Raw genomic sequence first — 20,675 nt, 5'->3', positions numbered from 1 at the left:
GTTTGATTTACTTCTGGTTTGATGCTCTTATGAAGAGAGGTTATAGACATTCATATGTAGATCTGCAAATATACCTTTTTAAAAAAAATTCTGTAGGGCAAGTGTTCAAAAGCAAAGTTTGCTGGGTGAGATGGTAGCCTGTATTTAGTTTTTATAAGAAACTGCCAAACTTTTCTGGAGCAGACTGTATCTTTTTATAATGCCATCCATAATGTATTCAATGTTCCTGCATCCTTGTCAGTATCTGGTGCTGTGACCGGTTTCTATTGCAGTACTTCTGACACATGTGTCGTGACTGGAAAATTATGCTGAACATCTTGCCACGGGCTCATTCACCATCTGTACATCTTTTTTGGAAAAAAAATGTCTCTTCATATATTTTGACCATTTTTGATTTGTTGTTCTGTTTTTCTTACACTGTTGACTATGGGAGTTCTTTGTATATTGTAGGTACTAGCCCTTTGAACAGATGTGTTACTTCAATATGTTTTCCCTCAGACTGTACCCTTTCTTCATCCTCCTTTCATGGACTTCCTCAGAGCTGAAGGTTTAAAGTACCAATTTTCCCATTGATGGATACATGCTTCTGGTGCCAATGTAATGACTCTGCTAGTTTAGAGACTAAAGATTTTCTTCTATGTTTTCTTATAGAAGTTTTCTAGTGTGGGACACTGGAGTGATGGCTCAGCAGTTAAAAGCACTGACTGCTCTTTCAGAGGATCTTGGGTTCAATTCTCAGCTCACAGTTGGCTGTAACTCCAATTCCAAGGGATCCCATGCTCACCCCTGGCCTCTTTGGACACCGGGCATTCAAGTGGTGCACAGGCAATACACTCAGACACATAAATTTTTTTTAAAAGAAAAAAATTCATTTTTTTATATTTTAAATTTAAATATAAGATCCATGATTGGGGCTTCTAGTAGATCAACCATACGCCAGAGGATGGCCTCCCACACTTGAATATGTGGCCAGCACAAATTGGAGTCAGTGAGTTGTTTTAAAAACAAACTTAAAGTTGGGAGGGAGTAGGAGAATAGAGGGTAGATGTGGGAGGAGTTAAGGGAGAACACAGGGTGACTATGATCAAAATACAGTGTATGGATGCATGAAATCTTCAAAAAGAATAATAAAATACATTAAAACAAGGAAGTGTTTACCTATTGTTAGTTGGAAAATTTTATGAGGTAGGGTTGAGTCTTATTAACTGTGGCTATCCACCTGCCTCAGAACCATGTAATGAAACGGCTGTCTTTCCTCCATAGAGCTGTGTTTGCATCTTTGTCCCCAAAGAGCAAACAAATACCGTAGAATAGCAGTATATTTATAGAGAGTCTATTAGGAACTATTGTGCTTTTTTATATAAACCCTAGAACAGTTCTATCCTTACAAAAACTATGCTGAGATTCTGATAAAAATTGTATTGCATCTACCAATCAACTTGGGAAGAACTGACAGATTTGCTGTGGTGATTCTTCTGGTCCATGAACACAAAGTACGTTTTATTTGTCTGGGCTTCCTTAATTTCTTTGGTCAGCATTTTGCCATTTTCCTTTCAGAATACAAATTGTGTATATCAGCTCTTCAGTTTATTTTGAGTAACTTTAAATAAAACTGCATTCTCCTCCTCCTCTTCCTTCTTCTTTTGACATGGTTTCTCCATGTAATTTTGGTGCCTGTCCTGAATCTTGCTCTGTAGACCAGGCTGGCCTTGAACTCACAGAGATCTGCCTGGCTCTGCCTCCCGAGTACTGGGATTAGAGGTGTGCGCCACCACCACCCGGGATAAAATTGCATTCTTTTTTTGTTTGTTTGTTTTTGTTTTTCTGAGACAGGGTTTCTCTGTGTAGCTTTGCACCTTTCCTGGAACTCATTTGGTAACCCAGGCTGGCCTCGAACTCACAGAGATCCGCCTGCCTCTGCCTCCTGAGTGCTGGGATTAAAGGCGTGCTCCACCACTGCTCGGCATAAAATTTCATTCTTATTTTAAATTTTTGAATATTTGCAGTTATACAGAAATTTATACAGAATATAGTATATACAAAATATAAAATATAGTATGTTGTGGAATATTGATTTAAGATGTGTTATGTTTTTTTATGCTACGGAATATTTGTTTAATGATGCAAAGATGTGTTGCATTCTTTTTTTTAATTTTAATTTTTATTTCATGTGCATTTGTGGTTTTGCCTGAGTGTATGTCCATGTGAGAGTATTGGATTCCCTGGAATTGGAGTTACAGACACTGGTGAGCTGCCATGTGGGTGCTGGGAATTGAACCTGGGTCCTCTGGAAGAGCAGCCGGTGCTCTTAACTGCTGAGCCATCTCCCTAACCCCATGTTGCATTATTTTAAGTTGCATTTGTTTAAGTCTGTGAAGCTGTGTTACTTTGCCTGTCTAAAACATCTGATTGGTTTAATAAAGAGCTGAATGGCCAATAGCAAGGCAGGAAAAAGGATAGGTGGGGCTGGCAGGCAGAGAGAATAAATAGAAGAAGGACCATAAGAGGGAGGATCGAGGAGATGCCAGGGGCCAGACACTTAGCCACACATCCAGCCACAGAATAAGAAGGAAAGAAAAGATATACAGAAATAGAGAAAGGCAAAAGCCCAGAGGCAAAAGGTAGACAGGATAATTTAAGAAAAGCTGGCTAGAAATAAGCCAAACTAAGACCAGTCATTCATAAGAAAGAAGTCTCTGTGTGATTATTTGGCAGATGGGTGGCAGCCCCTGAAGAGTAAAGAGTTAAAAAAAAAAAAAAAACCAACCCTACAAGCATACTAAACTCACTTATTAGGTCCAGGAGGGTCTTATGTATGTATGTATTGACTTGGATAGCTTGGATCGTCCACAAAGATAGCTATGTCATCTGAAAATATGGAAGTTCAGTTTCTATCCTTTCAAACCATGTGACATTCATTTCTTTGCTGTGATTGCTAGAACGCCTGGGACCTCGTTGAATGAGAATGATGACATGCTTCCTCTTGCTTTGTTCTTGGTCTTAGAGGGACAGCAGTCTTGCATGTTGCTTAAATGTGTTGACCACAGGCTTTATATAGCTGCTCTCAATGTCAAGTTGAAGAAAACTTCCTTTGGTCCTAGTTTGAGAAAGTTGTTTTGCTTTTGTTTTTTTGTTTTTTGTTTTTTGTTTTTATCATGAGTGAGTGGGTTTTTTTTTATGAGTGGATTTTTGACAAATATTCGTCCTACATAAATTTGATATTGTAGCATGAATCTTAAAAGTTCTTATTAATAAAATCAAACCTGAGGCCAGTTACTGGGGTGAATGCTGGATCAGAAAATCAGAACAAGCCACAGCTAACCTCACCTGGCCAACTTCTCAGCTGGTCTTGTTTCCTCAGACTGGAAGCCTCTGTGTCCTCATATCCGAATGGCTCTCAGCTGAACTGTGCTGCTCAAAACCTAAAAGCTTAACCAGCCAAATGCTTCTAGTTTCTGGTCCTCACGCCTTATATACCTTTGAGCTTTCTACCACCACTCCCTGGGATTAAAGACTCACTTTCTGGGACTAAAGGCGTGAGTCACCATGCTTGGCTGCATCCTTGAACAGATGGATCTCTGCCTCTGGAATGCTAGGATTAAAGGCGTGTGCTACCACTGCCTATCCTCTATGTTTAATATTGTGGCTGTTATGTTCTCTGACCCCAGATAAGTTTATTAGGGTGCACAATATTTCGGGGAATACAATACCACCACATGATATTATGTGACTGAATTTTGAATGTTGATCCTATTTGGCTATGGAATGTAATTTTCATATTTTTTTCTTTTGTGCTAGGGATCAAAGCTAGGGTGTCACACATACTACCCAGGTGTAAGTGTTCTACCACTGAGCCACATCCCCAGCTTTTTTTATATATATAATGGTAGATTTGACTTGCCAGTTGTCTGACTTAATATTGCTGAGATAAAACACCATGACCAAGACAACTTGAGGAGGAAAGGGTCTGTTTCAGCTCACAAGTCCTGATCACTGTCTATGTGAAGGGAAATCGGATCAGAAACTCAAGGTGGGAGTGTGGAGGCAGGAATGGGAGCAGAAGCCATAAGGAAATGCTGCTTGTTGGCTTGCTCTCCATAGCTTGCTCAGCCTGGTCTTAGACAAGCCAGTACCGCATGACCAGGGGTAGCGCCATCCACAGTGTGCTGGGTCCTCCCATCCCAGTCACTAAGTAAGAAGATGCCCCACAGGGCAGTCTTGTGGAGGCATTTTCTCAGTTGTAGTTCCCTCTTCTCAGATAACTGTCTTGGGTCAAGTTGGCCATGAAACACCAACCAGGATACTAGTATTTTGTTGAGGATTTTGGTGTATAAAATGATAAGTCCTATTGGTCTGATTTGGGTATCAGGTAAATACTAGCCTCGTAAAATGAAATGAAAGTCTGCCATTCTTAATTTTTTAGGGGGAAGGGGAAATCATGCAAAAACAACTTTGCTATTTCTTTTTTAAACGTTTCATGGAGTACACCATTAATGTGTTCTGGGCCTAGGTATTTTCTTTCTGAGCGCTTTAAAGTTACAAACTGAATACCTTTAATAATTGTAGAGCCTAATAATCAATATTTCAGTGAATTATTTTTGCACAGACGCTTGCACATTTAGATGCTCAATAAATATTGAATAGTTTTTTTCAGTCAATTTTCATTTTCCACGGACTATTTCTAAATTAAACAGGACATCAAAATAACCAATCATAAATCATCGTGTTCATATAGATGAATATGCTTCTCTACTGTGCACAGTTGTTTACATAATTCTGTAGCTTTGATGTATTTTAAGTGTGTCAAAACTTGACCAAACAAAACTTGACTAGGTCTGATGATATAGTCTAGTGTTTTCTATTCCATTACATTCATAAAATACTGGTTGTCACATTAAAGCCATTTCAAGTCCAACAGCAATTGAAAAAACATTGATTTCCATATTCTCTATTGTCTTTTCTACCTTTGACAGTGTGTAATTTTACGGCTCTATTATTCTGGCTTTTCTTCTTAAATACAGCACAAGGCTTATTAGACATGTATGCCAGTTCTTTTAAAACGAGTTTCCAAACTATATTTTAGATAGTTTACATTTATAACAAATGCAGCCGTTTTTACATTGAGAGAGACGAAGAAGAATACAAGAAATTGCTTTGCCTATATTTCAGGAATGGAAATAATTTCTGAAAGAAAAGCAGCTATGAAGAGGGAATCCGGTTATTGTCCCTTTAGGATAAATGTTACGACTCTGTACTTTGTTAAAAAAGAACTCAAAATCTAAAATATGAAGCTGTTGCTGAGAGTAGTGGGGCTTGCTGGCCGCTGCCGTCTTCCATCACTGGGGAAGGATGTCTTGGGTGATTATGGACTTCTGTGGTCTCAAAGGGAGGCAGAAGGTAATGGATGCTGGGCTTCTCCCGCTGTCCTCTGAGCTAGGGATACAGCAGTTCTTGGTGCCTTCTGCTGTTCTCTCTGTAACTGTAAACACAGAAAACAACACCAAACAGTGAAAAAGAAGGCTGAACTCCAGTGTGCGGACGACGGCCTTTCCTTTATGATAGGTCACAGTTCCAGTTCTCCTTGTCTATCTTTGCACTGTCAGTCAGGATGCAACCATACTATGATTATGTGTATTATGCAGCCTGAGTAAGCATCTGCAGAAGCCTGGATGCTGAGAGATCAGGAAGTCCAACTTTCCATCTCACAGATGCAAAGCGTGAGTACCAGACAGGTTAGGAGAGCTGCTGAAAGTCCAGCCGAAACTTCACGGCAGAAGCCAGCCCAGAACTAATGCCCAGGCTGTATCCTGAGCCGGGATGTCTGGCTTTTCTCGGTGCTGAGATTAAAGTAATGCAGCTCCGCAGCAAGGCCCTTTGCACACATAGATGAGGATCATTCTTGCATCAGCACCAGCCAACCTGTGAGGCAGGTAAGGAGGCAAAGAGGTATGGAAGGAGAGAAGGTGATATACAGAAGGGTTGTAGTAGCTAGCAGTTTGAGTCCCGTGTATATTGAGTAAAAGTGACTGCAACATTGTAGAGAAATAGACACAAACCCTTGCTCACTGTTAACAGCTCACAGTCTAGCTGGGAAAGCCTGGAGTCATCCATCAGTAGTCAGCTCCTACTTGTAACTGGCTGTGTGTGACTACAAAGGTCTACCATTTTGTCACCAGCCCTTGGGAGCTCACACTTAACCCAGAAGGGTTTGGCAGGAAATGGGAGCTCACCAGAGTAACATTTAAGCCTAAAAAGGGGGACGCACTTAATTGTTTAGTGTTGGTATCGAAAGAGGCCAAAGCACAGGTCTCTCAATGTCCTGTTTTCTTCTGTGTTGTGCTGCCTGCCAGCACTTGGATCCGGGGTGTGGGTTTCAGTAGGGTGTCTACACAGTCAATGGGTGCCCAGAAGATGTAGAAGCAGCCACACAACTACCACTTTCCCTGATGGTTATTTTGCTCTGATCTGCTGGTGGCCACAGAACATGGTCCCCCATAAACATGATGGATGGGCTGACACTAATGCATCCCGATGTGGGAGCCCCCCTTTATATGTCTTAGTGTGTGTGGTAGAGGGCTTCATTTGAGAGGGAAGAACTACCGTCATGCAAGACTATCCTGTCAGGATGAGTGCAATCTCTTGGAACAGCTGAAAAAATCAATTGTTTCTTCTTCTCATTTCATTAGGCACAATGCGTGTCTAGACCAGTTGACAAGCGTTCTGCTGACTCAGCGATGTTAAAACCAGCGCTGGCACCCCGTTCCTGCTATTAGAGCCAGGGCCAAAATACACTGCAGAATGCATAAACACCACCTCCTCCCACCCTCCTGGCCATGATCACAGTCCTAAAGTAGACTTAGAGGACTTAAGATCACTTTATTTCAACCGTAGTGTCATCCAGGTAGCTGGGCTGTCTGCCTTCCAGTTCCAATGCTAAACTGCAGGGCTGAACACAAGGGGAGCCTTGTGAGCAATCCTGATTTAGCCATTGCCTGCTTTCCCTTCTAATTAAGAAAAGGCACGTTAGCTTACTTCCTCTCTGTCCTGATTCAGCCTCACAGGCACTGGGCAGGCAAAGTGCATGTGTGAGAGCAGCCAGAGCGAAGAAGGAGCAAAAGCAGGGACTGGGGGGGGGGGGCCTCAGCTGGCAATGAGTCCCGCTCAAGGACAGTGTCAACTGATCAGGGCAAGAGGCAGCACCATGCAGTCAAGGGAACAGGTGTATACAGGGCAGTGAGCAAACAAATGAAGGACGACAGGACCCAGATAAATGGAGACAGAAGTGTAGATACAAAGGCATGTGTACATACATACGGGTGTGTGTGTGTGTGTGTGTGCGTGTGCGTGTGCGTGTGCGTGTGCGTGTGCGTGTGTGTGTGTGTGTGTGTGTGTGTGTGTGTGTGACTAAAAGCACTGTCCACAGAGAGGACCTAGGAGCAGCAGCAAGGGGGATCACAACACCCAGATCATGGCTTCTAAACATCTACCTCCATGAGATGAAAACAAAGCCCCGAGAGGACTGGCTGACCCAGAATTAGGGTAGGAAAGGTGTCAGGTATCTTAAGACAATTGGTGGAGAAGTTGCTGAAAGGGCTGAATGTAGCTCAGTGGTGTGATACCTGACTAGTATGTGTAAAGGCCTTGGGTTCAATCCTAACACCTCCTCATGCATGCATGCATGCATGCTCGCTCGTGCATGTGTGTACACACACACACACACACACACACACACACACAGAGAGAGAGAGAGAGAGAGAGAGAGAGAGTGCCACATATTGAAAGAACATCACCATAGTCACATGCTTGGGACTCTGTCAAAATCTAGCTCAACTTGATCATCAAAGTAATTAACAGCAATAAAGGATTATAACCCATTGAATAATGAATGACTTATAAATGAGTTTTCAAATGAGAGATGAGACGGTTTGTCCTTCCATGGAAATGCCAGCTGTTACATATGCAGGGAGCGAAGTGGTACAATTAGAAAATTACCCTTTGGTAAACATCTTGGCAAAAAACGCCACCCAGAAGCTACACTGGAGTTAAAACAGTAAGATAGGACTGAAGGGGGTGACTGTCAATGAAGTGCCATGAGGATGGGAAGACCTGAGATTGATCCACAGAGCCATGTAAAAAGGCAAGTGGGGCAGTGGACACCTCTAATCCCAGAGCTGAGAGGTACAGACAAGAGGACCCCAGAGGCTTACTGACAAACCAGTCTAACTGAACTGGCAAGCTCCAGCTTCAGTGAGAGACCCTGTCTCAAGGAATAAAGGGGAGAGCAAATGAGAAAGACTCTCAACATGGAGCTCCAGTTTTCACACACACACATGCATGTGCATGCACACACACACACACACACACACACACACACCACTCACAATAGGTGACTGTAGACCCAGTAATGTAATATTTATATAACACTAATTACATTTTTCAAAGTAACTTTTAAAAATGGGGACAAACACTGTCTCAATTGAGTCACTACCACAAGCACTGGGACAAATTCACATCAAGGGCCACTTGGTAAGGGGGGCAGTGAGGAGATCACAGCATCACTACTGTAACATTTTTTGCCAAAAAAAGTATATGAGGCAGCATAGGGAAAATCCTGAGATCATCTGTAATGAAGTCCTCATGAGGGTTGGGAGCACAACGTCTTGAGAAAGGTGGAGATGGGGAATCTAGATCACATGATCATGAATGGACCTGTTAGTAGCAAGTACACCATAGGCAGAACTTGAAAGGGACCAAGCTGGAAGGCACAGCGGTGTTCTTTGTATTATTGTATCTTTTTTTTTTTCCTGTTGAATATGATAACAATTAATTTCAGAACAAACTGAAGATTGTGAAAGTTATGTGGCTCCAATTTTGTGTTTTACTTTCTTATTTTTTTTTTACAATTACAATACCATTCAGTTCTACATATCAGTTATTGTATCTTTTTACAGATCCAAATTTTTGCAACACAAACTTTTCTTTCCGAGTGTCAAGACAGATTGATAACTGAAGATGTTTCTGGACTATGAAGATGGATTAAGTGATGTCATGAATATGTCAGTGTGTCTCAAAGGGTGGTCTGCAGACAGACGACAGACTGCAATGGCTACCAGCCTGCATCAGTCAAGGGAGTTCACGTCAAAGTGTATGGCAGCCTCACTGTCAAGAACATTGTCGCTGGATGGTGGTGGTACACGCCTTTAATCCCAGCACTCAGGAGGCAGAGGCAGGTGGCTCTCTGAGTTTGAGGCCAGCCTGGTCTACAGAAAATGTTCCAGGATAGCCAGGGCTGCACAGAGAAACCCTGCTTTTTAAAAACAACAAACAAAACAAAAAACAATAATAGAACATTGTGGTTTGGCTAATAGATTTCTCAGAGCCTGACTTTGTCTACAAAGGGAGTCAATTCTTGACTTACATTCTGGACCACACTTGTCAAGTCATCAGAGGCCAACAGAGTGGTGTGGGTGTAAATGACAATGAAGCATGAATGGACACGTCATAGCAAAGGCTTTTAAATAGGAGAGTTCTCAAGCTTATAAATAGGAGAGCTCTCTCGAGGGAGAGTCACAAATCATCATCACACACTCACTAACGCATGTTGCGTAGACAAGATGGACCGAGCATCTGCATGACCCAGGGTGGACCAAACAACCTAGCAACCTCATGGCCATAGTTTAGTCAAAATGGCTTCCATCTGTTGGCATCTCCAGAGTCCTCAGGGGAGAAGAAGGGCTGACCACACTCCCTCAGATCACCACTGATTTGTCAGCAAATCAACGCTGCTGAGTGTTGGAAGAAAGGGGGAAAATTCACTGTTTAAGAAATACGCTTGTGTGAATTAGTGAAGGGGAAGCCTTTTGCACAGCTTTAATGAAAATCTCCCTTGGGCCTAAAGAGAGACATTTCTTACAGATATCATGTTTAGCCCTCCTCTCTAGCAAACTGGAAAACAAACATCTGCACTTGATTTTAAAAATTCTTAGTCGTCTTTTTTTTTCCCCCCATGATCCTCTTCTTTGAAAAGTATCTCGGTTGGCATGCCCTCCTCGTGTGATTGCAGAGAGCTTTTACAGTTCGCCTTTTGGGGCGATTCTATTTGCTCATTCCAAACTGTGCCGCTGCTGTGGCCAAGAGTGCACACTGTCAGGGCAAACAGAATCACATGCTTTATGTGCTGTACTTCAGCGTGGCAGAGAGTTCAAGATTCACGGCTCGAGGCTAAAACTCCACACGGGGTTCCATGGCACACCATCCAGACCCACCCGGGGAACGGGCAGCATCTTCCGGGTCAGTCAAGCACTGTCAGCAATTGCTTCAGGAATCCCAGCTTGACCCCCATCAATCGATTGTTCTCGCTGTACCACATCTGGAGGTGACCACACACATGAGGACACGTGCCCGAGGTTGGCAGTTCCAGCCAGCACTCTTTGTCCTGGATCCCCAGAAACTGTTTCGTCAGATCTACGATGTCCGTTGATGTGCTCAACACATGGACAAGGTCCTCGAGGGAGCAGAGAGGTTCTCAGAGATCACCAAGACCCTGAAAACCAGGTCATCTTGCTGCAAATGTAACTGTCAGTGCAAGTAGAGGCCTCGGGATGGGGTGACAGCTGAGATGCCATTTCAGTTCCAAAGGAAGATCATAATGCTTGCTGATGTAGGTTCCGCATCATCTAGCCTTTGCCGGCATCCACAGCTCCTGCCTCCGGCTGATGTATACACTTTCACTTGCACCAAATCGTCCCACACCCCATGCTTCTGTTATTGCTCAAATTCCTCTCGTCTTGCTGAGTAAAGGCCCAGCATCCAGCATGGAGTGGACGCTCAGGCCAGGCTGTCAGGCTGAGCTAGTGAGATCCCTCAGTTCCTTTCCTTGCCATGAACTACACAGTTCTCTACTGTTCCATTTTTGCCATTTCCTTAGAGCTGATCTTGACCTGTTTCCCAGAGATGAAAGACCTGACGCGTTTCAGCAATAGCCTAAACCTATCCCAGAGATCAGAGTTTGAACACTGAAGAAAGAGCCTTTGCATCAGATTAACCAACAAGACAGGTGTAGCCTGTACAAATCTCGCCGGCAATAGAAAGCATTGCCTCATTCAAAAATACAGCCAGGGTGTGATGTTGTCTGTGCTAAGAAAGCACCCATCAGCAGGGTTCTTAGTTGCTATGGTAACAGTCTCTGTTGACTTCTTTTCTATAGATGAGCCATCATTAAGGCAACTTCATAATTTATCATCCAAACTAGGACATTTTTGAAGGTCTGGGGATGGATATTAATAATTATACCGACGTAACAGGTGTACACAGAACGGGTTCCTAGACACTTGGTGTGGATGGTCACATTTTCCACCAGGCCCTCAGCTAGCTCACACAAATGCACTTCAACAAGTGCTTGATTGCTGCCCTTTTATAGTTTTCTTTCTCTCTGGTTTCAAACTGAGGCCCTCGATGCCCAATACTTTTTTCTTCTGGATTACCCACGATATGGGATATACAATGACTGTTTAGAAATAAATGTTGACTGGCCCGTGACGAGGCTGTTTTCCCAAATAAAAATTAGAGCTAACTGAAAACAGAAGAGTAGGATTTTGCTGAGAAATTGAAATGAAAACATACAAGGGAGTCTTTAGCACAGAGGAGATAGTGCGGCTGAGGATAAAATTCCTCCGCAAAGACTATGTACAGCTAATGAAAAGCTCGTGTTACTGATGGTACCCAGATGACTTCCATGGAGTATGAAAGCCTGAGTTTTGCTGATTGGCATAGGGCAAGGTCTTGGGACTTTAAGCCTGGTGTCCTGTAAAGGGGAAGAGGGAGGGGGACTCCAAGGTTATTTTGTTGAGAAAAATAGCAATAACATGAGTAACTTTAGGCAACACTGGATCGTAACTTGATACAGTGATAAAAAAGACAGATGCCCAGCTTGGTGAAAGGGGATGTCTCCCTGGACCACCAATGATACCTACTGCCTCGTTATATGGGTGAGAAAACTAAGACTCAGGCCTCGGAATTAAATAGCTTCCTCCTAACTGTTGCCCCTCAGGTAAACTCTGGGACAATGACAACGTGTTATTATCTGTTGGTGGACACTTTCGTGATTCTGGGAAATCTTGAGCCTTCATTTGAGGGCATGGACCTCCTCTCCTTTTAGACAAGACATTGGGAAATCTCCCCAAACTTCGCCAAGCTAAAGGCCTTCTCTTCATGTTTGGTGATTCCTATAAGATTTGTGTAAGCAACTGTGTGTCTATTCTTACAAGCGATGGAGTATGAGGAGGGAGAAGGAATGTGAGCTGTAAGCAAAGGAGTGCCACCTAGCTGGTCCTTTGCCTGGCCCCAACCTACCCCCAGTGACAGATGGGCTGTCAGATGCCAGTGTTTGATTTAGAACTCTCCAGAACAAACCGAGGAGTGCAATCTCACAGGAAATTGAGGGTATAAATTTACGAGGGACCGGAGAGTTTCATTTCAAATACCTTTAGAGTTTCAGCAGTTGCTGGGAAGTCTCTCCTCTGTAAGGTCGTTTTATTTTTTTCCAAACTTCCTTAATAGGTCACTCGTTCTCATTGTCACAGAATTATAGGGGGCAACCCCTGGGCATCTGTCATCATTCATACCCGGATCACTGAAAGGTTAAACTCATTTCCCAGAGACACACTGCACATCAAGAAGGAGTGTGGTTTATGCCCACAACCTCATACTGAAGCCGTTTCTGGGAAGATGGGGAGGCTGAAGTCTTCTTCTGGCTGAGACCCAAGCTATCAGTCTCCACAAGGTTGCGGAGGACATCCGCATAATGCCACCTCTGTTCCACTTTTCCTCTTACTCAAACAGGATGACTTTTCCAGCACAAATATTCTTTAAAAAATTTAAAAATAAATAAAAGCAGGGCGGGAAAGAGACAAGAGGGAGACCTTGGATCTCCCAGAAATGACAAGATTCTGGCATGAGGAAACACATTAGTCAGAATTTTAATTATTGATCTCATGAAGACTTGTAGATGGATGAACTCCTCAGAGCAAAGGCCTTGCGGCCGGTCGGCCATGCTGTTGGTCTCCAGCTGAGCACAGTGGATGGATAAAGCTGAGTTCTGTAGGGAGCCAGAAGTGAAGGGCTTTGTGAAGGACTCTGGTGGCAGAGAAGAGAGGAAGATAGACTTTCTTTCTGTCAGCTGCCAACCTTAGGGCATTGGTCACCAAGATGGATGGCAGCTTCCCTCTTGAATTTTCTCCCTTTATGAGAATCAGTGCATTAGATTAGGAAAAAGAAAAGTGAGCCAGCCAGGATGAAGGGTACTGAATGACCAATGTCTCATAACACTCAATGGATCCAAGGCAAGAAGGGGGAAATCTTAGATGGAGTCGGGGATCTAAGAATAACACATGAAGGACTTCCAAAATCCTCCTGACTCAGTGTCCCAAATGCTTGGGATCACAAGCATGTGCCAACACGCCCAGCCAAAAACACATCTTTATCTATATGGATTCACTCATCATAAAAGTGACTTCAAGACTGAAAGTGTTACTAAACAGAAAAAGGGTCATTTCCTGATCAGAGAGATGCTATTGCATTGGGAAAACATAACAGGTATATATGGTGTGCCCCTAATCACAAAGCTTCCGAAGACACAGAGTGGTGAAGTCGTCTCATCGTTTTATTATGCTGTGTGTGTGTGTGTGTGTGTGTGTGTGTGTGTGTGTGAGAGAGAGAGAGAGAGAGAGAGAGAGAGAGAGAGAGAGAGAGAGAGAGAGAGAGAGAGAGAGTATTGGTGTCCAGGGACAGGAGCACTGTGTCTGTGGAAACGGGAGATATGTCACCTCCCCTTACAGGGAGAAGCCTAGTGCTTGGCTCATTGTGTACAAGCTTCATGAACAAGAGAGCCTTATGTTTTAGGTTTGGGGGTATTTTTGTTCTCTTTTGTTTCTTTGTTTTTGTTTTTGTTTTTCCAGACAGGGTTTCTTTGTGTAGCCTTGGCTGTCCTGGAACTCTCGCTGTAGATCAGGCTGGCCTCAAACTCAGAGATTCATCTGCTCCTGCCTCCTGAGGGCTAGGATTAAAGGTGTGTGCCACCACTGCCCGGCTGTTTTAGATACTCATTAGTATGATTTCTACAACATCTAGACATCATACAGAAATGTTTCACAGCAACAGGTGAAAAAATATATATATATACACCTAGGGCCAGGCAGTGGTGGTACACGCCTTTAATCTCAGCACTTGGGAGGCAGAGCCAGGAGGATCTCTGTGAGTTCGAGGCCAGCCTGGGCTACAGAGTGAGTTCCAGGATAGGCTCCAAAGCTACACAGAGAAACCCTGTCTCGAAAAACCAAATATATATATATACATATATATATATATATATATATATATATATATATAATAGATAGATAGGTAGATGATAGCTATTATATGAATATTATGAACTCAGTTTTGACAGACTTCCCTGAGACCCGTGAAAGCTTGCTGCATGCCCAACCTTGTGCTGAGGGTCATAAGCACTCTGTCATCAAAATTTCAAATATATTTGAGAAGATAAGTCAGAAAGACATAAAGAGCAACTTTGACCAAAGCAGGGCACACTTGAAGCTTCAGATAGCTACTGCAGATGCAAAGTCACCAGGGAAAGCGGGCATTTAAGGATGGGTAGGATAGGGCTGGAAAGCTGGGTCGGCAGTTAGGAGCACTTGCTGAGGACCCAGCACCCACATAGCAGCTCAGGGCCATCTGTAAGTGCAATCTCAAGGGATCAGACACCCTCTTCTGACCTCATCAGGTGTCAGGCATGCATATGGTGCACATACACATATGCAGACCAAACGTCATACCTATACAATAATAAAAAGCTAATAATAATAGTAATAGTGCCAAAAGAGAAGAAGAAGTAGCATTTGGAAAGCACTTGGGTAAGAGATTCCAGGAGTGGGTGTGTGGAGGGCAAAGGTTGAAAGGCCATGAGTGATCTTGGCTTCCCAGGAAGCTAAGAGCAGAACATACTGGCTGGGAGGATGGGAGGGAGGGAGGGTGTGCACAGGACACCGGACCTTCTTATACTAACCCTGCCCTCCAGAGGAGCGGAGCAGAGCAGGTTCCCTGGTTACTGTTGGCCATGTCCTTCACCATCCAAAACATGATGTACGTGCTGAATGCAAGCTCTGCAAACAGTGATGAGGGACTGTGGGCCAGATGTCCCCTACGGGAGGTGGGAACACAGCGCAAACCCGTCTTACTTCACGCAGGGAAGCTGCACTTTCTATGCCCAGCAGAGTACGGTGGTATAAAATGCTGAGCTCTCCGGGACTGTGTGATTGATTTCCTTGGCAGGGGAGAGCTGAGGAGCTTTGGTTCTCTCTGGAATGAAGACGATGTTTTTCTTCAGCATGGAAGCAGGTGGGCGGGGGGGGGGGGGGGGGGGGGGAGGCAGAGACCGACATTCTCAGAAGCCGGAAAGGATGGTGTCACCCCACTCTGAAGACACCTTGCTCTGTACCCTGTGCTCCCTTGGCGTTCTCATACAATCTCATCCTCTCCATCCAACACTGACTCTCCAGGACCTTGGGGTTTTTCTTATTCATGTTAATACAGTGCCTCAACACTACAAGATTAGAAGCTCCCTAAAGTCAAGGGCTGCTCCTTCCCTTTCAGGTGCCCCTCGAGGTCAGGGTACTTCCATGCACCGATGCACCCGAGGGCTGCATGTTAGTGCCTGCTGAAGGAATCTGGAGGGAGCCAAATCCACAGCAGCCCTTCCCCCCCTCCCCCCATGTGTAGCTGCGTGTGACACCAGTTGAGATAACCAACTCCTTGACAGGAACTCCACAAGAGGCGGCCCTGATAAACTGGCCCAGGCTGTGTGGTGCTGTGTCTGTAATTCTGAGCATACAGCTGATTTGCCCTATCTCATGACAGGGTGCAAGAGAGGAAGCCCAGCCTTGAGCCGGTACCTGTGCTTCACGAAAAGCACGTAGTATTCGCAGAGCATGTTGGGAGGTTAAAAAATCACAGGCGTGTCACGGAAGGGATGAGCTGAGCAAAAATGACTCTTCTTTAACCATGCACCTTTCAAAAGAACATTTCTGCTCCATCCTTTAACTACGAAAGCTGTAAATAGTTAATGAGTGTCCATATATGCAGAGCACAGAGCTGGGGCTGGCAGAGCACACTGCTGAACGCTGAAAGCTCCTCTTTGAAGAATGAGCAGGATCGGACTCCCAAGCCTGGCAATACGCCCAACAAAGAAAGTTTCAACAAACACAAAATGTTTTTAAATGCACAGATTAACTGCCAAGAATGAAAATTACATTCTTAGGTCTCCCCTAAAACATACAGAGGAAACAAAAACACCTAACTAAGACAAAAACATCTGGGGGAAAAAAGTTAATTCCTCGGGGTGCTTGGGGGGAGCAGGAAGAATAATCATTATATAATATGTGAGTGAGAGCAATGCTCCTGAAACCTTAATGTGCTCATAAGGCCTCTGCAGACTCTGTAAGTCTGGAGAGAGAAGGGGACAGGGAACCTATATTTCCAACAATCCTAGGACTCGGCACAGGCCCGGTTTATGGGCTTCGTGTAGGATCATACAGGCAATGCAGGTGGATCTGAGCAAGGCTTGAGCCTGACTGAGATGAGAGTGGGAAACAGGGTCCCCGAGTTAAGCTGTGACCCTCAATGAGCTGTTGGTGCAGCTCAGTAAAAATGAGCTACACGAGTCTGCCCAACCAGACCACACTGAGCCGAGAAAGAGTTCCCAGCCTGGGTTAGACTCAGGGTGAAGAAATAAAATCTCCCAGGTAAAGTAAGAATGCTACGCCTCTATCTTGTACAATCCATGGTTCAGTTTTACCTCTGTGGTCTAGAAACCCTTAATTGGCAATTAGTATTAAAAAATTGGTCTTTTCTGACAATATACTCATGGAGTCCTTGGCAGAAACAGCGGCAACATTGAAGGGATACTTTGGACAATGTGTACACACACAATACACACGTATAAATATACATATGCACACATGCACACACATACACATATATACACACACTCGTGCATATATATAACATGTACATATACACATGCACATACACAATACACACATAAACATACATGCACACATACACATATACACACATGCTTACACACACACACATTTGTGCATACATAACACATACATATGCACACATATACACCCTCACAATCTCAATTAGAGAACAAATTAAACTTACTCATACCTAAGGAGCAATTCACCATTGCCAAGAATGAGCAGACAGAATCTTCAGGGTCAGACTTGAAAGGACGAAATGGCAATTCCTTTTCTGAAGGAGCAAAGGAATAAATACATTTGAAAATATTAAACACGTGGTTAAATACATAAATTATTAAAGCCACACTCCAAAAGACAAAAATGGCAAGAATAAGCCACTGTAAAGCTAGGAGAAAAGATTTGAATGTAATTCCCCAAAGCAAAGGTTGTCATTGATATTAGAATGCAACGCACATTAAATATGGATCAGTGAAACCGAGCTGTGAGAATTGCACAATGGATTGCTATGATCTGTAACTGTAACATATATGCACAGATTACCCATTATCCAGCCAGAGAGATAAAGAGATAGAAAAAAAATCAAATAGTATTAAGAGAAATGGAAGCTAGAGAAGAAAAGCCAACATGTAATTGGAATTGGAGATTAGGGAGTGTGAATGAGAATATATATTGAAAGACATGAAGACAATGGTCCCAGGAGAGAATAAAAAACTAAATGGTGCTCAGGCATCCTTATTGAGCTACAACACACACAAAACACACACAACACATACACACAACACACACATACACACAACACACACATACAATACACAACACACACATAACACACACAACATGCACACACATTCAACACATATAATACATACACACATCACATAAACACAACACAACACACAACACACACAGCACACAACACACACACACACACACACACACACACACACACACACACACACACACGGTATTTAAAAAATTTAAGCAGCCAACAGGGAAAAGGAGAGAGAAGGCAGAAGCAGAAGGCAGGCAGCAGAGGGGAAGCGGTGAGGGGAAGCAAAGATAAATTACACATTAAACAATTACAAAAAGCTCCTCTACCTCAGCAAAACACCGCAAGACAATGGAACATTTCCACGCACTGAGGGGGAAATGACTTTCAGCTAGAGTCTGTCCAGACTGAACCAAGGTAGAGATGGTGTTGTAGGAGCAGGCAGGGGTCAAATCTCACTGGTGCTCTCTGTGAGTCAGGGCAAACACCAGGGCAAGAAGGGATAGGCTACGAAAAGAACCATCAGCACGGTGGATTCACCTAACGTTTTATGTGACGTGAGAGACTTCAGAAGTGCAGATCCAAATGCCCTGGGACAACAGACAGCTGTGTAGAAATGCGACTGACAGAAAGATGTGAGCTAATGGTTCAGGACAGAGGGACGCAGCAAGGCTGTGGGTCCAGATTCCCTCTCTCTGCAGGGTGTCCACTCTCCCCAGAGAACAGTTGTGGGATGAGAATTTCAGGATTCACTATCAGACAAGGCAGGGAGACGATTGGTTTTTTGTTGATGGGTTTTTTGCTTGTTTGTTTTGTTTCTAGCTAGCCACTACACAGAAAGGCAGGAGAAGGACAGTAATGCTTCTTGGTTTCACAGCTGGTTTTGCGTTCTAGTGTCTACTTGGGAAGTCTTGAGTTTCTATTCCTGTTTTAGAAAAGAAGGGAATCAGGAGAAAGTCAGAAAGAGGCTGTGTCTGAGGCCCCTGCAGGGTCCTTCAGTTCAGAGCACTTGGGATGCAAAGCGGCATCCTTTGGGAGCATCTTTTTCTGCCCCACAATAAAGTAAAAATAGATCCAGACCAAGATCACTATTCACAAACCTACAACCAAAGGGCTGCACAGTTCGAAGAGATTTCAGCCCAAATAAGAATCAGATGCAGGTTGGAGATTTAGCTAAATGGTAGAGTGCTTGCCTAGCAAGTGTAAGGCCCTGGGTTTGATCCTCAGCTCCAAAAAAAAAAAAAAAAAAAAAAAAAAAAGAATCAGATGCAGGATGAATTGAAGTCTGAATGAATAACAATATGCAAATAAACAGGAAAGCAGCTGTGCCAGGTGGGGGGTGGTGAGGGGTGGTGAATGATTGGGCAGTTAAAAGCACTTGCTCCACTTACAAAGGACCCGAGTTTAGTTCCCAGCACCCACATCTCCCAGCTCACAGTCACTTGCAACTCCAGTTCTAGAAAATTCAATGCTCTCTCCTGGCCTCTATGGGTACCTGCATGCATGTGGTGCATATACATATATTCCAGCATACACATATATACTCACAAAATAAAGAAATCTTAAAAAAACAAAGGTGGTGGTGGTGGCGGCGGCGGCGGCGGCGGCGGCGGCGGCGGCGCACGCCTTTAATCCCAGCACTCGGGAGGCAGAGGCAGGCGGATCTCTGTGAGTTCGAGGCCAGCCTGGGCTACCAAGTGAGTCCCAGGAAAGGCGCAAAGCTACACAGAGAAACCCTGTCTCGAAAAACAAAAAAAAAAAAAAAAAAAAAAACAAACAAACAAAGGTGGGTAGAGTTGGTAGCATTTCTGCTGGAGGAAATACTGGGAATACATACACTTCATCCTCTGGGAGACTATGTTGGCTGCAAGAGCATGACAGCCTGGTCAGAGCAGAGGGCTCCTTTGCTAATAGACCCTGTGTCCCTATACCACTGTGGACCTCCCATAGGACCTTCTACTCACTGACATGGTGCATTGGGTGTCATTTCTTGAATTTTTCCTCTTTTAGAATTGAAATTCCTCATGGCAAGGACTTTTTTCTCCTGTGTCCCCAGCCTGGCACATAACCGCTCTTGTAATAAAGAGCACATGAAAGAGAGCCAGGTTTCAAATGCATGGAGGAGTTCCTGCTCGTCTTCCAGGGGAGCCAGTGCTACAGAAAGTGAGAGGGTCTACATTCGAGGCACATGCCGTATCGTCTTACACTGAGTGTGGAGTAATGAAAAGCATATGTTTGTGAACAAATACATTGGACTCGGAGTATGACTTAAAAACACAAGTTAAAACTTTTTCTCCCGATTCATTGTTTCTCAACTTTGCTGCCTCATTCTGAGGGAAAGGTAGGCTTTGATCATCTGTCTAATACAATATCACGTATCTAACCCCCAGGCAGAAGAGATAAGAGCCTGTGCTTTTAGATAAAACTGTCTACAATCTTGACACAGCCCCACTCAACACCCCATAATGATCTAGTTATTCCAGTTCCCTGACACCTTTCCACAGGACCCCAGGCCACAAGAACCCTGAAATTCTGGTTCTAACCACAAACTGCTTAGTATCAGAGGCCCCACCTTGAGCTTACAGCAAGCCCCACTCCTGACAGACACGCCTCTCATCTCCCATGGTCTCAGCTGTGCTGTGAGAACAACACTCTTTAGTCCCCTGGTGTGGTATGGTCTGCAATAAAGACACGAAACCCAGAGAGACTGCCACAATAGGACCATCAACACCCCACACCACCCCAGCCAACAGTCCTGGCGGGTCAGATGAACACTGGCCAAGACTTTTTTTTTTTAGTGGACTAAGTTGGACACTGTGTGCCCACTCAAAGTCCTGATGGCCTGAATGTGACCCTCTGATCAC

General features: G+C 44.0%; 1 long non-coding RNA gene across 2 annotated transcripts; it reads right to left on the bottom strand.

Annotated features, from left to right (window-relative positions):
• Nucleotides 1-3,782: 3,782 nt before the first annotated feature.
• Nucleotides 3,783-20,666, bottom strand: LOC121823484 (uncharacterized). 2 transcript variants are annotated; one of them, XR_006064979.2, is made up of 3 exons: nucleotides 20,384-20,666; nucleotides 17,230-17,313; nucleotides 3,783-5,479 (listed from the first exon to the last, which is right to left on the bottom strand). It is a non-coding gene; the product is annotated as an uncharacterized LOC121823484 (long non-coding RNA). The 2 variants fall into 2 exon arrangements; XR_013045349.1 differs by lacking the exon at nucleotides 3,783-5,479 and adding an exon at nucleotides 8,856-13,238.
• Between the last annotated feature and the right edge of the window lie 9 nt (nucleotides 20,667-20,675).

This window comes from Peromyscus maniculatus, chromosome 17 (assembly GCF_049852395.1).
Source record: "Peromyscus maniculatus bairdii isolate BWxNUB_F1_BW_parent chromosome 17, HU_Pman_BW_mat_3.1, whole genome shotgun sequence".
NCBI classification, from domain to species: Eukaryota; Metazoa; Chordata; class Mammalia; order Rodentia; family Cricetidae; genus Peromyscus; species Peromyscus maniculatus.
Note: the sequence above shows the minus strand (reverse complement) of the source record. Positions and strands in the feature narration are given on the sequence as shown.